This window comes from Eumetopias jubatus, unplaced genomic scaffold, assembly GCF_037043125.1.
Source record: "Eumetopias jubatus isolate StellerSeaLion01/CBP00866 unplaced genomic scaffold, mEumJub1_p1.0 scaffold_1, whole genome shotgun sequence".
Lineage (NCBI taxonomy): Eukaryota > Metazoa > Chordata > Mammalia > Carnivora > Otariidae > Eumetopias > Eumetopias jubatus.
Genome location: NW_028274807.1, coordinates 106,609,121 through 106,626,032, shown reverse-complemented (window position 1 = coordinate 106,626,032; position 16,912 = coordinate 106,609,121).

Below are 16,912 nucleotides of genomic sequence, written 5' to 3'. Positions count from 1 at the left end.
GGTCGGTGTGAGGTACTGGCTGGGATCTTTACTATTCTCAGAGTCACCTGAAAGAGCAGGAATAAATGATAGATGATGAAGACCTATTGGGGTTTGGAGCAAATGGTCAAGAAAGAATTTTTGAGATATCTTCAGTGCAAAAAGGTGGTTAGGCTCCTTGCTCAGCAGGGAGGCTGCTTCTCCCTCTCCCTCTGCCTGCCGCTCCCCCTGCTCCTGTGCTCTCTCTCTGTCAAATAAATAAATAAAATCCTTAAAAAAATGATATGGTAACATTTGTGTAAAAAAATATGTGTGTGTGTGAAGCATGAAAAGCTATACAAGTGATTGCCCCTCGGGAGAGGGATTGGGGTAGGAATGGTTGAGAGGTTTAACTATCTACCAGCTCTAATAGAACATTTTGCAATGATGGAAATGTTGTGCATCTGCACTGTTCAGTTTCATACCGAATAGCCACATGTGGCTGCCGTGTGTTTGAAATGTAGCTGGTACAACTGAGGAACTGAATTTTTATTTTTTTAAAGTAAGCTCTAAGCCCAACCTGGGGCTTGAACTCCCAGGCTCTACTGACTGAACCAGCCAGGAGCCTCAGGAACTAAATTTTTAATTTTATTAATTTAGTTAATTTCAATAGTCACATGTGGCTAGCGGCTATGACATTGGACTGTGCAAGTATACCGTTGGAAATTTTTTTTTTTACCTTATGCACATATTACCTTTAGGAGTCAAAATGGAATATGTTATATTCCTAACACATATTATAAGTAGTGCCTTCAAGAACTGTAGTGCCTCATGGGGCACCTGGGTGGCTCAGTTGGTTAAATGTCTGCCTTCGGCTCAGGTTATGATCCCAGGGTCCTGGGATTGGGCCCCGTGTCAGGCTCCCTGCTCAGTGGGGAGCCTGCTTCTCCCTCTCCCACTCCCCCTGCTTGTGTTCCTGCTCTCACTGTTCCTCTCTCTCTCTCTGTCAAATAAATAAATAAAATCTTAAAAAAAATATAGTGCCTCAGTACTATAGCTAATAGAAAGAAAGTAAATAACATTAGCTAATACTTAAACCTTCCTTACTATGTGCCAGGCACCATTCTAAATACTTTTCTTATATTAACACCCTGATCCTCACAGAGACTTTATAAGACAGACACTATTATTAATCCCAATTTTAAAGAGTAAGTATGTAGAGTGATTAAACCAGTAGCTAAAGTCACCCAGTCAAGAAGTGGTGAGCTGGGCTGTTGTGCTGGGATTCAACTCAGCCAATTGGCTCAGTATGTGCACTTAACCACAACACTGCCTCCCACAAAGGCAATCAGCTAAAACATATAAATCCGTATAAATTTCCAGTGAGGGTGCAATGCAAATGTTATTGGGGAAAATCCAACTAAAAAGATACACTATCAAAATCCTTACTTACTATATCAAATAAAAACAAAAGTTCTATATATTAAGAGATTTTGAATAGCTTCAGTTAGTAAGTAGAAAAAAATAAGATTTCTTCATGGGCAATTCTGTCCCAATTCTTCTTTGCTGTTTCAATGTCCTTTCTGCTCCCTCACTTTCCAAGTTGAAGACAGCTCTGTCCATTTTCCCTACTTTCCACCCCATAGTCTTCTTTTCTACATCCCAGATATCAGCCACCTGGGTGTTTCCAAGTCCTCCAGATATCTCAAAGTGTCCCTCTCAACATTTCAGCATCATCCCACTAACCACTGATGTGGAAAGGGTAGTGCCTGCCTCAGGATTTCTGCAGATTCAGGGATGTAACATTCTCCTGGGGTAGCTTCACCAAAGACCCCTGCTCCTTTTGATGCTGGTGACCTCTGAGAACTCAATGGATATGTTGCTTATATGAGTAGAGAGGTATGCACAAAAGCCACGCTTACATTCATTGCCCGCCCCTCAATTTCCCACAATACCATGAACACAAAGACTGAGTCTATATTTGACTTTTATTGAAAGTTTGATATTAACTATGTGGAATGGTAATTTTTAAAAAATTAACTGGGGGTGCCTGGGTGGCTTAGTCAGTTAAACGTCTGACTCTTGATCTCAGCTCAGGTCTTGATCTCAGGGTTGTGAGTTCAAGCCCCACTTTGGGCTCCACGCCAGGTGTGGAACCTACTTAAAGTAAATTAAGTAAATAGATAGATAGATAGATAGATAGATAGATAGATAGATAGATAGATAGATAGATATGGGTGCCTGGGTGGCTCAGTGGGTTAAGCATCTGAATCTTGATTTCAGCTCAGTTCATGATCTAAGGGTTATAAGATCGAGCCCCATGTCAGGCTCTGCATTCAGCAGGGAGTCTGCTTGAGATTCTTTCCCTCTGCCCCTCCCTGCCTCTCTAAAATAAATAAATACATAAATAAATAAAATCTTTTTAAAAAAATAAAAATGGATAAAATGTCTTTAAAAACAAAAAACATAAACAAAAACAAATTAGCTGAGTATTATTGTGACTGTTCCCAGAATCCAAAGAAAAAGAAAAAAATGAACATTTAAAGGGGACCCCCTCACAGGAACACCTCAGTTTCTAGCATTGGTTTCCAGTCAAAGTCAACCATTCCATTGTGTTATAGACTGAATGTTTGTATCCCTTCAAAATTCATATGTGACATTCTAACCCCTGATGTGATGGTATTAGCAGGTGAGGTCTTTGGGGGGTAATTAGGTTTAGATAAGGTCGTGAGAGTGGAGCACCTATGATGAGATTGATGTTCTTATAAAAAAGGAATAAAGACCAGATCTCCCTCTCTCCTAGAGAGAAGGTGGCAGTCTGCAAGCCAGGAAGAGGACTCTCAGCAGGGATCCAATCTGCCAGCACCTTAATCTTGAACTTACCAGCATTAAAAACTGTGAGAAATAAATATCTGTTGTTTAAGTCGCCCAGGCTATGGTAATTTGTTGTAGCAGCCTGAGATAACTAAAACACCCATGTACCACAGCACCAGGAGGTAAAGCTCATTCACTTCCTTGCTATCCTACTGCACCCTTATCCTCTTCAGGACTATCAGGAGTGATCAAAACTGTCATCTTATTGTTGGTTCAACAACCGCAAATCAATGTGATACAATACATTAATAAAAGAAAGAACAAGAACCATATGATCCTCTCAATAGATGCAGAAAAAGCATTTGACAAAGTGCAGCATCCATTCTTGATCAAAACTCTTCAGAGTATAGGGATAGAGGGTAAAAAAGCCATCTATGAAAAACCCACAGCGAATATCATTCTCAATGGGGAAAAACTGAGAGCTTTCCCCCTAAGGTCAGGAACACGGCAGAGATGTCCACTATCACCACTGCTATTCAACATAGTACTAGAAGTCCTAGCCTCAGCAATCAGACAACAAAAAGAAATAAAAGGCATCCGAATCAGCAAAGAAGAAGTCAAACTCTCACTCTTTGCAGATGATATGATGCTTTATGTGGAAAACCCAAAAGACTCCACCCCAAAACTGCTAGAACTCATATAGGAATTCAGTAGAGTGGCAGGATATAAAATCAATGCACAGAAATCAGATGCATTTCTATACACCAACAACAAGACAGAAAAAAGAGAAATTAAGGAGTCGATCCCATTTACAATTGCACCCAAAACCATGAGATACCTAGGAATAAATCTAACGAAAGAGGCAAAGAATCTGTACTCAGAAAACTATAAAATACTCATGAAAGAAATTGAGGAAGATACAAAGAAATGGAAAAACTTTCCATGTTCATGGATTGGAAGAAAAATATTGTGAGGATGTCAACGCTACCTAGAGCAATCTACACATTTAATGCAATCCCTATCAAAATACCATCCACTTTTTTCAAAGAAATGGAACAAATAATCCTAAAATTTGTATGGAACCAGAAAAGACCCTGAATAACCAGAGGAATGTTGAAAAAGAAAAGCAAAGCTGGCGGCATCACAATTCCGGACTTCAAGCTCTATTACAAAGCTGTCATCATCAAGACAGTATGATAGTGGCACAAAAACACACTTATAGATCAATGGAACAGAATAGAGAGCCCAGAAATGGACCCTCAACTCTATGGTCAACTCATCTTCGACAAAGCAGGAAAGAATGTCCAATGGAAAAAAAGACAGTCTCTTCAACAAATGGTGTTGGGAAAATTGGACAGCCACACGCAGAAGAATGAAACTGGACCATTTCCTTACACCACACACAAAAATAGACTCACAATGGATGAAAGACCTAAATGTGAGACAGGAGTCCATCAAAATCCTAGAGGAGAACACAGGCAGCAACCTCTTCGACCTCAGCCACAGCAAATTCTTCCTAGAAACATCACCAAAGGCAAGGGAAGCAAGGGCAAAAATGAACTATTGGGACTTCATCAAGATAAAAAGCTTTTGCACAGCAAAGGAAACAGTCAATAAAACCAAAAGACAACCGACAGAATGGGAGAAGATATTTGTAAATGACATATCAGATAAAGGGCTAGTATCCAAAATCTATAAAGAACTTATCAAGCTCAACACCCAATCAAGAAATGGGCAGAAGACATGAACAGACATTTTTCCAAAGAAGACATCCAAATGGCCAACAGACTCATGAAAAAGTGCTCAACATCACTTGGCATCAGGGAAATCCAAAAATCTCAGTGAGATACCGCCTCGTACCAGTCAGAATGGCTAAAATTAACAAGTCAGGAAATGACAGATGTTGGTGGGGATGCGGAGAAAGGGGAACCCTCCTACACTGTTGGTGGGAATGCAAGCTGGTGCAGCCACTCTGGAAAACAGGATGGAGGTTCCTCAAAAAGTTGAAAATAGAGCTACACTATGACCCAGCAATTGCACTACCGTGTATTTACCCCAAAGATACAAATGTAGTGATCCGAAGGGGTACATGCACCCCAAAGTTTATAGCAATGTCCACAATAGTCAAACTATGGAAAGAGCCAAGACGTCCATCAACAGATGAATGGATAAAGAAGATGTGGTATATATATATACAATGGAATATTATGCAGCCATTAAAAAAAACAAAATCTTGCCATTTGCAACGACGTGGATGGAACTAGAGGGTATTATGCTAAGCGAAATAAGTCAATCAGAAAAAGCCATGTATCATATGATTTCACTGATATGAGGAATTCTTAATCTCAGGAAACAAACTGAGGGTTGCTGGAGTGGTGGGGGGTGGGAGGGATGGGGTGGCTGGGTGATAGACATTGGGGAGGGTATGTGCTATGGTGAGCGCTGTGAATTGTGTAAGACTGATGATTTACAGACCTGCACCTCTGAAACAAATAATACATTATATGTTTAAAAAAAAAAAAGAAGATAGTAGGAAGGGAAAAAAGGATGGGGGTAAATCGGAGGGGGAGACGAACCATGAGAGACTATGGACTCTAAGAAACAAACTGAGGGTTCTAGAGAGGAGAGGGGTGGGGGGATGGGTTAGCCTGGTGATGGGTATTAAGGAGGGCACGTATTGAATGGAGCACTGGGTGTAATAGGCAAACAATGAATCATGGAACACTACATAAAAAAATTAATTAATTAAAAAAAGGGGGGCACCTGGGTGGCTCAGTCGTTAAGCGTCTGCCTTCGGCTCAGGTCATGGTCCCAGGGTCCTGGGATCGAGCCCTGCATTGGGCTCCCTGCTCCGCGGGAAGCCTGCTTCTCCCTCTCACACTCCCTCTGCTTGTGTTCCCTCTCTCGCTGTCTCTCTCTATCAAATAAATAAATAAAATCTTTTAAAAAAAAAAGATTGTCATCTTGCGATCTCCGGGTCACTCTCTCTTATTCATTGAAGACTAGAATCTGACTTAAAGTCTTTCTCTTCAGTTCAATTCCTGTTATTATTCTGATTTCTCAAGTGGTTGACTGTCTCATACCCAGTGACTTTTTCCTCTACCCCAAGTTAGCCGTCCCCTCCCATGGTTATACTCTGGGTCTTGCCTTGCCAGAAATGGCCACATCTGTAATCAAAGCCCTAACATTGCTCTCTCCCACCACAACCTCTTGTTCTTCTGGTTCACTAGTGAAACTTATGGCAATAACTCTTTGAGCTCAGTTAGGATGACCAGTCCACTGAACCATCATGTCCATCCACCATCAGCCCCATCTAGTCTTTGATTTCCACCTTACTCAGCTTGGGCTCTGTGGTTTACCGTAATAATCACTCCCTTAAAAATAGCTTCAACTCCAACCCCCCTCTGCCTCCTTTGCACTTGCCTGGGAAAACCCCAACATTGCATTACAACCAACTTCCACCAAACAGCTGGAGTCCAATATGGAGAGATCTTCAGCTTTTTTCAAGAAAAGCTGCAAATTCAAACTTTTATATGAAATTTCCGTTTTGAAATTAAAATTTTTGGCAAAACACTGTACTAGGTATAGAATATGTCTTGAGGCAGAGACTACAGACTATCAGTTTATTACCTCTGCTTAAATGGCTTTCCCTTATGCTTCAAGTAATGTCAAAACTCCTTAGGCTCGGGGTGCCTGGATGGCTCAGTCATTGAGCGTCTGCCTTTGGCTCGGGTCATGATCCCAGGGTCCTGGGATCGAGCCCCACATTGGGTTCCCTGCTCAGCAGGAAGCCTGCTTCTCCCTCTGCCTGCAGCTCCCCCCTGCTTGTGTTCTCTCTCTCTCTCTCTCTCTGTCAAATAAATAAATAAAATCTTAAAAAAACAAAACAAAAACGCCTTAAGCTCATATACAGGGTGCTACATAATCAAGGACTTACTTATCTCTCAAGCTCTTCTTTTCTACCCCCCACTTCATTCATTTTGCCTCAAGCACACTGAGTACATTGATCTCTCTGATCTCCAACATGGCAAGTTCATCCCTCTGCCTTAGAGCTTTTGCACTTATTGCTTGCCCTACCTAGAACGCCCTAAATCCTCATCCCTCTCACCCACGAAGCTGCCTCCTTATTCTTCAGATCTCAATTTAAATATCATATCAAGGGGGTGCCTGGCTCAGTCAGCATGCGACTCTTGATCTCAGGGTTATGAGTTCGAGCCCCATGTTGGGTGTAGAAATTACTTAAAAATAAAATCTTAAGAAAAACAAACAAACAAATATCATATCCGCAACGAGGTCTTTTCTAAACACTCTAACTCGGGTAATCCTCACCACACACAACACAAAATTTAATTTGTAATTTAATGGATTGACAGGCTTTCTTTTTATTCCCTTCCTTTTCCACTAGCCTGTAGGTCAGAGACTGTGTGTCCTTACTATGTCTGTGTCTATGACTGAATAGCCAGTGCTGAGCATAGTTCCTGATGCACAGGAAAATCTTGTTAAGTATTAGTTGAATGAGAGGTATCCTCTTTAATTCTCTACATGGGAAAATCTCTACCTAACCTCCCTCTTCCTGTATTTTGTCATACTCTTTCCGTTCATGCCTTTCCATTTTCTTCCAGACCAATTCAATCCCACAGCTATTAAGGGGAGTAAAACTAGTAACATGAATTCACCTGAAGAATTAAAGAGTACCAGGAAAGGTAACTACATAGGTAAATATAAAATACTGTATAGATGTATTTTTGTTTATAATCTTTCCTTCTCCTGTATGATTAAGACAACTGGACAAAGTAATAATTATGAAACTGTGTTGATGGGCTTATAATATATAAAGATATAGTTTGTATAACAATAATAGCACAAAAGAAGAGACGAGGGAACAGAACTATATTGGAGCAAAGTTACTGAATACCATTGAAATTGACTTGTATACTTTACTATATGTAAATTATACCTTGCTTTTTCTGAAGTTTCGAAAGCATAATGAAACTTGTAGAAATTAGGAACCCTGGAAGCTCAAGCCAATTGCCAGGCAATGATCAGGAATTCTAATATAGCTAGGTCTTATGTCTAGAATGTAGTTTGGGAGCCCAAGTCGTTCAGGAACTAATATGGCTCTATTTGAGTTAGCCACCAACATTGCCCCCTTTCTCAGGAGCAGCTCATTGATCCCTACCTAATAATATTATTAATCTACTGCCAGCAACTCAATTTCTGCCTCACTGTGTATTTCTGACCCTCCTTCCACTACCAACACACATAACCTCCTAAAAGACTGAGTGGTCCAGGCATTATCATTCTTATTGAAGGGGTTTGGGGCAGCACCCCCGTGACCCCCTGAATGTGCCACTTTGGCACGTGGATTATTTTGAGCTTAAAGACCTTGAGACTCTGTGGGCGCAAGAGAAATGTTTGTCCCTCCCTTAACCACACGGAAAAATCTGAATTGGGAGTCTTTCCCAGAATAAGGGTTATTAACAGAGATAAATTTTATCTGAGTGCCCCATCTGTATGGTAGGGCAACCATTTAATTACCAAACATCTGGTCTTTTTTTTTAAGATTTTATTTATTTATTTGAGAGAGAGAGAATGAGAGATAGAGAGCATGAGAGGGAAGAGGGTCAGAGGGAGAAGCAGACTCCCTGCTGAGCAGGGAGCACCGACGCGGGACTCGATCCCAGGACTCCAGGATCATGACCTGAGCCGAAGGCAGTCGCTCAACCAACTGAGCCACCCAGGTACCCCAAACATCTGGTCTTCTTATTGCCCTGTGAAATGCATTCCTTTCCTCTAAAATCCCAGACCCCTTACCCCTTCTCAGTTCAGAATGACATATATACTTCATTTTGTCTGTCTTTGGAATTTCCACGTCTATGCAGATTCCCCTTACATATGCCTATTAAATTTGATTTTCTCCTGTTAATCTGTCTCACATCAATTTGATTCTTACTCCAGAAATTCTTGCTCCCTAACATTATCAAGCAAAGTTTTCATGCCCACCCACATAGTGGACTGATAGCTGATCTATTTATTGGCTGTCTTTCAGTCAGGGGCTCACTCCTTTAACACAACCAGCTGAAGTATGACAAGGTTAAGTGGCCAAAAACATGGCCACTTAAGTTTAAGAAAAAAGCCTGAGCTGCCTTAAGCTTGGGATGCTGAACATGACACGTGCCTTCAGAAAGGGATGAAGCAGGGCACCTGGGTGGCTCAGTCGTTAAGTGTCTGCCTTCGGCTTGGGCCCTGATCTCAGGGTCCTGGGATCGAGTCCTGCATTGGGCTCCCTGCTCGGCGGGAAGCCTGCTTCTCCTTCTCCCACTCCACCTGCTTGTGTTCCCTCTGTCGCTGGGTATCTCACTGTCAAATAAATAAATAAAATCTTTAAAAAAAAAAAGGGGGATGAAGCAAGCATATAAAAGATACAACCCCCTCTCCAGAGCGTTCTCCTAAACACAATTATCTTTGTCTCCTCAGTTCTTTCATTGCCTTTTATTTGCTCAGAAAATTATGAATCTCTAAAGGAGAAAGACATGTCAAGACACTTTTATTCTTTCCACAGTGTACATTTTGTAGAAAAGATGATAAAAAAATTTGTTGAATCAATGTGAGAATCAAAGATTATGATAGATTCACCCACATAGTAAGGAGGATATATATATTTTTGTAATGTCATCTTGCAATTCTTGTGATCCTTATATCATTAACAGAATTAAATATTCCTTACAGTATTGTCCTACGTGTATAGCCCACTTCTCTGCCATTCCACTCTATCTATAAGCCAGATTTAGAAAACTGGAGGGTAAAACCCTGAAATATTTGCCTACTGGGGTTATCACCACAATACTTAGTGCTTATTAAATTTACATGCACAGTTTACTTTCACTTCAGGGCATTCATCTGGCCATTAACAGACAAAATCTGAAATATGTTAACATATATCCTTTAGTTCAGCATTTGTGGTATGACAATACTTGTTTTAGTTGGGCTCGTCTCTTGGCCACGGACAGAGATTTGCTTTGTCTACCTCAAATAAGAGGAGCTGCGCTGTCAGTGTTAAGTAAAGTAGAAGTAGGAGAGGGCGCCTGGGTGGCTCAGTTGGTTGGGCGACTGCCTTCGGCTCAGGTCATGATCCTGGAGTCCCGGGATCGAGTCCCGCATCGAGCTCCCTGCTTGGCGGGGGGCCTGCTTCTCCCTCTAACCCTCCCCGCTCTCATGTGCTCTCTCTCTTTCTCTCATTCTCACTCTCTCAAAATAAATAAATAAATCTTTAAAAAAAAAAGTAGAAGTAGGAGAGAAAGGAACCTCACAAAATGATGTTAGGACTCCAAACAGAGCAGGGCTTCAGACACTGTAAAATATCTCTAGTAAAGGTTTAGGATTCACATCTTCACACTCTTCATGCTAGTGCTTCATCACCAACACGACTTTGCTTTTTCTTATTCCATTTACACTTCCCTTTTTATTCTTCCCACTACGAAATTGGCTTCCTTACCCTCTTCTCTATCACTAGGGTGGACCATACAATTTAAGATCAAAACCAGGACATTTCTGCATTGTAAAAAAGTTCCAATAATAATTTTGCTGGGACCACAAATGTAAACTTGCATCATTCTAGCAACACAGGAAATTCAGTAACTCTGTTATCTGCCTCATAGTTTATGCATATCACAGCTCTCAGTTTCTGCTTCCATGTAACTTCAGCTTACTAGGGGTGACAAATGCCTCTGGGGTCTGTATAGCCTCCACTCATTGCTTCCAGGCCAATAAGATGGTCAGTCTCAGCATAACCCCAAGTAGAGACAGACCACACCTGTGAGAGGAGGAAAAATCTTGCTTATGGAGAAAATTAGAGAACTAGGTTTAATGTACCAGCAAAGACTGTGAAAACACCTTTGGGAGTGACTCTTATAGATGTTGGACCCAGGAAGCAGAATATATGGCTAGTGGGCATTCTGGGAAGGACACCGAAAGCCAAGTCTACTACACAAGTGGGATGGTTCCTTAAAGCAATGACACAATCGTTGCCTACAGTAAACGAGGGTGAAGATGCTAGAACTACCTTAGCAGAATATGAGGAATGCGTCAAAAAGAAAGATCACAATATTAGAATGGACTTACTACATAAAACCAGAGAATGTGCTATCTGAACATGTCTTCCAGGAGAGCCAATAGGATACTACCTTCACAAAAGCAATGGGAACATGGTATTAGAGGAAGAATAGATGTTCAACATCACTAGCCATTAGGAAAATTATATGTTCTAGTTCAAGATGGTGACATAGGAAGTTCCTGAACTCACCTTCTCCCATGGACAAGTCTCAATTACTTAGGAAAATAAATTTGGAAACAAGTCCCTTTTCACATTCATACTACTATATTCTGATTAAAATTGCCTCTTTCAAAGCTACTCTTCCACCCCCATTTCCTACAATCATCTACACTCAAAAGCTCATGTCCTTGCTTCCTATAGCAACCAACTGTCCTTGTAATTCAACTTCATAATCTCTAGAATCGATTTCTCCTGTTCCTTTTCCAATGTTAATATTCTAGTGTAGACCCTGTTTACTTTGATGGTCTTTAATTTATCTCTCCTTCAATTTCATTTTATTAGAAATTGGCAGTTAAAAAAGGTAATCACTAATAAATCAATGCTTATACTCTGCAAAACCATAGCTTTTGCATACCTCTGACTATATATACATCATGACCCATCTATAAGTTGGTCTCTGAGTTCAGGCAATATCTGATAAGCATTTTTTTTAGAAGATTTTATGTATTAGTGAGAGCACAGCAGAGGGAGGGAGGAGGGCAGAAGGGGAAGGAGAGGGACAAGCAGACTCAGAGTCCAACATGGGACTCAATCCCATGACCATGAGATCATGACCTGAGTCAAAATCAAGAGCCAGAGGCTCAACTGGCTGAGCCGCCCAGATGTCCCATGATCAGCATTTTTAAAAAATATTGGGGGGTGCCTGGCTGGCCTAGTCAGTAGAGCATGTGACTTTTGATCTCAGGGTTGTAGGTTTGAGCCCCACATTGGGTTTAGAGATTACATAAAACTAAAATCTTAAAAAAATTGTTTTTTCGGGGCACATAGGTGGCTCAGATGGTTGAGCGTCTGACTTCGGCTCAGGTCATGATCCCAGGGTCCTGGGATTGAGTCCCGCATCGGGCTCCCTGCTCGGCAGGGAGCCTGCTTCTCCCCCTGCCTCTGCCTCTCTCTCTCTCTGACTCTCATGAATAAATAAATAAAACATTAAAAAAATTGTTTTTTCTTTAGATGACTAGAAAGAAATAAAGGACAAAAAAATACAAAACCTTTATTTTTCCTTTCGTCAGAAGTTATCAACCTAATAAACAAAAATGTTCAAAAACTTGTGAAAGCGTTATTTTGAAATGGTTTTTACCATTTTTTAACCCAGAATTCTTTCTGCTTTTGTAATAATTTCCATTTCCTGACTTATAGGGTCAGATTTCTTCAGATAAAACATCCAATTTTTGCTTAAACTCACACCTTACTACTAAAATACTAGATATAAAATTTCTTCTACCCACAGGAGTATACTTTATTATCACTTTAAATTGAACTACTTGGATAATTTGTCCCATTTGAACCAGAAGAAAATATAAAAGGAAACATCTAGTCACTTGAGACAGAACTCTTGGTTCTAAAACCCAGGCTTTCAAAAACACAAGTGTTGGTGAGGATGTGGAGAAAAAGGAACCCTTGTGTACTCTTGGTGAAAATGCAAACTGGTGCAGCTACTTTGTAAAACAGTATGGAGGTTCCTCAAAAAATTAAAAATAGAATTACCATATAATCCGATAATTGCACTCTTGAGTATTCACCCAAAGTATACAAAAACATTAATCCGAAATGAAAAATGCACTCCTGTTTATTGCAGCATTACTTATAATAGCCAAATTATGGAAGCAACCCAGGTGTCCATCAATAGAAGAATGGATAAAGAGGTGGAATATACACATGGAATATTATTCATTCACAAAAAGGAAATCTTGCCACTTGCAACAACATGGATAGATCTAGAATATAATGCTAAGCAAAATAAATCAGTCAGAGAAAGATAAATACCATATGATTTCACTCCTATGTGAAATTTAATAAACAAAACAAATAGACAAAGAAAAAAAAAGATACAAACCAAAAAACAACTCTTAACTCTACAGAACAAACAGGTGGCTACCAGAGGGGAGGTGGGTGGAGGGATGGGTCAAATAGTTGAAGGGGATTAAGAGTATACTTATCTTGATGAGCACTCGTTGATGTACAGAATTGTTGACTCACTATATTATATGCTGAAGCTAATATAACATTGTATGTTAACTATACTGGAATTAAAATAAAAATAAAAAATAAAGGGGCACCTGGTTGGCTCAGAACAGCATGTGACTCGATCTCAGGGTCGTGACTTTGAGCCCCATGTTGGGTGTAGAGATTACTTAAATAAACTTTAATACACACACACACACACACACACACACACACATACATATATATGTAAAATAGGGGCACCTGGCTAACTCAGTGGGTAGAGCATGCAACTCTTGATCTCGGGGTTCTAAGTTCAAGCCCCATAACGGGTATAGAGATTACTTAAAAATAAAATATTTTAAAAAAATTAAAGGGGCAGGCACCTGGGTGGCACAGTTGGTTAAGCGACTGCCTTCAGCTCAGGTCATGATCCTGGAATCCTGGGATTGAGTCACACATTGGGCTCCCCGCTCGGCTGGGAGTCTGCTTCTCCCTCTGACCCTCCCCCCTCTCATGCTCTCTCTGTCTCATTCTTTCTTTCTAAGTAAATAAAATCTTAAAAAAAAAATTAAACGGGCACCTGGGTGCCTCAGTCAGTTAAGTGTCAGACTCTTGATTTCGGCTAAGGTCATGATCTCAGAGTCTTGGGTCATGATCAGCAGGGAGTCTGCTTGGGATTCTCTCTCCCTCTGCCTCTGCCCCTCCCACCATGCTCACGCTTGCTCTCTCTAATGAATGAATAAATCTTTAAAAAATGTTTTAAAAATAATAAAAAGATAGAAATAAAGAATAGCCAATAGGGTAAAAAAAACAGAATAAAAATAAAACTTAAAAAATAACACCCAGACTTTCATTATTCTAGGCTTCTGACCATAATAGAACCAGAAAAATGAACACAATTCAAGAAACATCAGATAAAACATGACTATTATAATTTATTCACATTGTACTGGAAGTACACATGACATTTCTGAAGCAGGAATAGATTTACTATTTAAAATAACCACACTGGTTCCCCACACACCAATTCTCACCTGTGTGGTAACCAATGAGAACCAGACTGATAACAGCTTATCAGACCGATGAGACTATATATTCTAGGGTTTGTACTGTAGGCGAGGAGCCTCAAAATATGAACCTGGGAACTATATAGGACAGCTATATGGAAGTCCTCCTCTCTCCCAGAGAAAGGAAGAGAAATTTTTTTTTTAAAGATTTTATTTATTTATTTGACAGAGCACAAGCAGGGGGAGTGGGAGAGGGAGAAGCAGGCTCCACGCTGAGCAGGTAGCCCCATGCGGGGCTCGATCCCAGGACCCTGGGATCATGATCTGAGCCAAAGGCAGACGCTTAACAGACTGAGCCACCCAGGCACCTGGAAGAGAAACCTTATGTCCTTAATATAAACAGGTTCTCCTTAGGAAGGATCCTGGGTTTTTACCCTTTGGAATGTAAATATGTCTTCAGGGGAAAAACAAGACATGTCTCCAGATTTATAACCCATAGATGTATCCATGTTCCCAAGTCTCATCTCCTTTGAAATGTGCATATCAGAGGAGTAAATATCTCTTGTATTATTGACTAAATTGTGTTCCTCCCAAATTCGTATGTTGAAGCCCTAACCCACAATGTGATAATATTCGGAGCCAGGGCCTTTATAGAGGTAATTAAGGTTAAATAAAGTAATAAGGGTGGAGCCCTAATCCAGTAGGACTGGTGTCCTTAAAGAGGAAGAGACACCAGGAATGTGTGTGCACAGAGGAGGTTCAGGTAAAGGCAGAAAGTGGCAGTCTCTAAACCAAGGAGATGGGCCTTGGGAGAAACCAAACCTGTTGCCACCTTGATCTTGGAATTTCCATCCTCCAGAACCGTGAGAAAATAAATTTCGGCGGTCCAAGCCACCTAGTCTGTAGTATTTTGTTATGATGCCCCTCGCAGACTAATACACTCTGGTTTCTCTATATTCAGTTACAACTTAGCTTCAAAGGCTTCTCTTTCAGCACAGGTCCCAAGTTTTAGTAAAATTTGCTCAGAAAGTTCTAACTGTGGAGAAACAATATTTTCTCTATAATCCCAAACTGTCTTTTAATTTAAATAAATTCTTTAAAATTGTAACTACTAAAGAAGCCTATATCCAATAACAAATGTTTAAAAAATAAGAGATTTTGGGGCGCCTGGGTGGCCCAATCGGTTAAGCATCTGCCTTCAGCCCTTCAGCTCAGGTCACAGTCCCAGGGTCCTGGGATCGAGCCAGACATCAGCTCCCTGCTCAGCAGGGAGTCTACTTCTCCCTCTCCCTCTGCCCCTCTCCCCTGCTCATGTTCTTGCTCTCTTTCTCTCAAGTAAATAAAATCTTAAAAAAATGATTTTATAATAGTTTCCCAGTGAAATTCTTTATAATCCCAAACTATCCATACAGTGTTATGCCTCCATCTATTCTCCCTTTTACCCAGGTTACTAATGGAAGATACAATGATTCAGGCTGGCTTCATTAAAAAACAATACAAAACGGTTTGGTGGTAGGTGTACACCTCTTGAAATTACCTTGCTTTTAATTATATAATGTCAATCTAGTATAATTTTAACATGAATCATTTGCAGGTAAATTTGGCTAGTACTTAATAAACATGAAAACAAGTATATTTTGTTAATATTTTATTTTTTAGAGATCAATTGTGAAGCAATCATTTTGAGCACTTAAATAATCCTTTATGCAAAAATCTGGAGAATTTATTTCAAATATACTCCAAATATTTAAACATTGCATAAATATTTAATATTATTAACATTTGAAAATAAATTAACCAAATAAACATTTCACATATACTAAAACACTTAAATAATGCTAAACTATCAAAGCTAATGTTAGGTCTTTCAAAAATGATAATAGAAATTATTTTGTGTTGTGCATTTTTAATTCAAAACTGTACATGGATGCAGTGATTTCATAAAGACCCCAACAACGACAACTTTTAACACTGTGTATTTTTTCAATTTTACACTAATTCTTACATAAAACAATCTCTTAGGACAATAGGATCTAGATTCATTGATATAACTTGACAGTGGTAATCTATCAATTTACCAAATATGTCAAACTTTTTAAAACATCAGATTTTTGCCCTGATTTTATATTTTCCTAATTTTATAGATGCATGTGATAAAAATTTCACTTTCATTAACTATAAGGCTATAAAAAGTAAACTTTTTCCAACAAATAAGGTCATTTTGGTGAAAATAGGGATAGGCTTTAATTTTTATACTTTATAATAGTGACTGATTAATTGTAATTGGCTAGAGTACTAGATCTGAGAGATTTATAATTTCCTAAGGATTATACCAGTACCTTGTTCATTTCAATCATGCTATTTGTTACTCTTCACACAAAACTGTTATAAAGTTATTTCTATATATTGCCAATAAAAAACTATTAAAACGTAGCAACCTTTTCTCAATGCTTCAAGACTTCATATAAACTATGCAAATATTGCTGATGTTTTAGTATCTTTTAAATTATATACTTGACAAATTCTTTAAAAGAGAAATTATAATTAATCATAAAATTTTCAATTTGCTACATAAAACTATTTCCTCCTATAAAATATCTGCCACTCATAAAAAACCCTCCTTAAAAGCAATATTTATAATCTGATAAATAAAAAAATGTTTCTATTCACTTAAGGAGAGGGCATGAGCCCTGCACATTAACTATTCCATCCTGATACAGGACTTTCCTCTACCAAAACAGAATTCCAGGAAAAAATAAAAGTTTTCCATGCCCATTTACCTTGCCAACAATTTAAAGGAGTAAAACAAAGATTCTAATAACAGTTTTGACAGGCAGGAAATGAAAAGGCTCCCAGT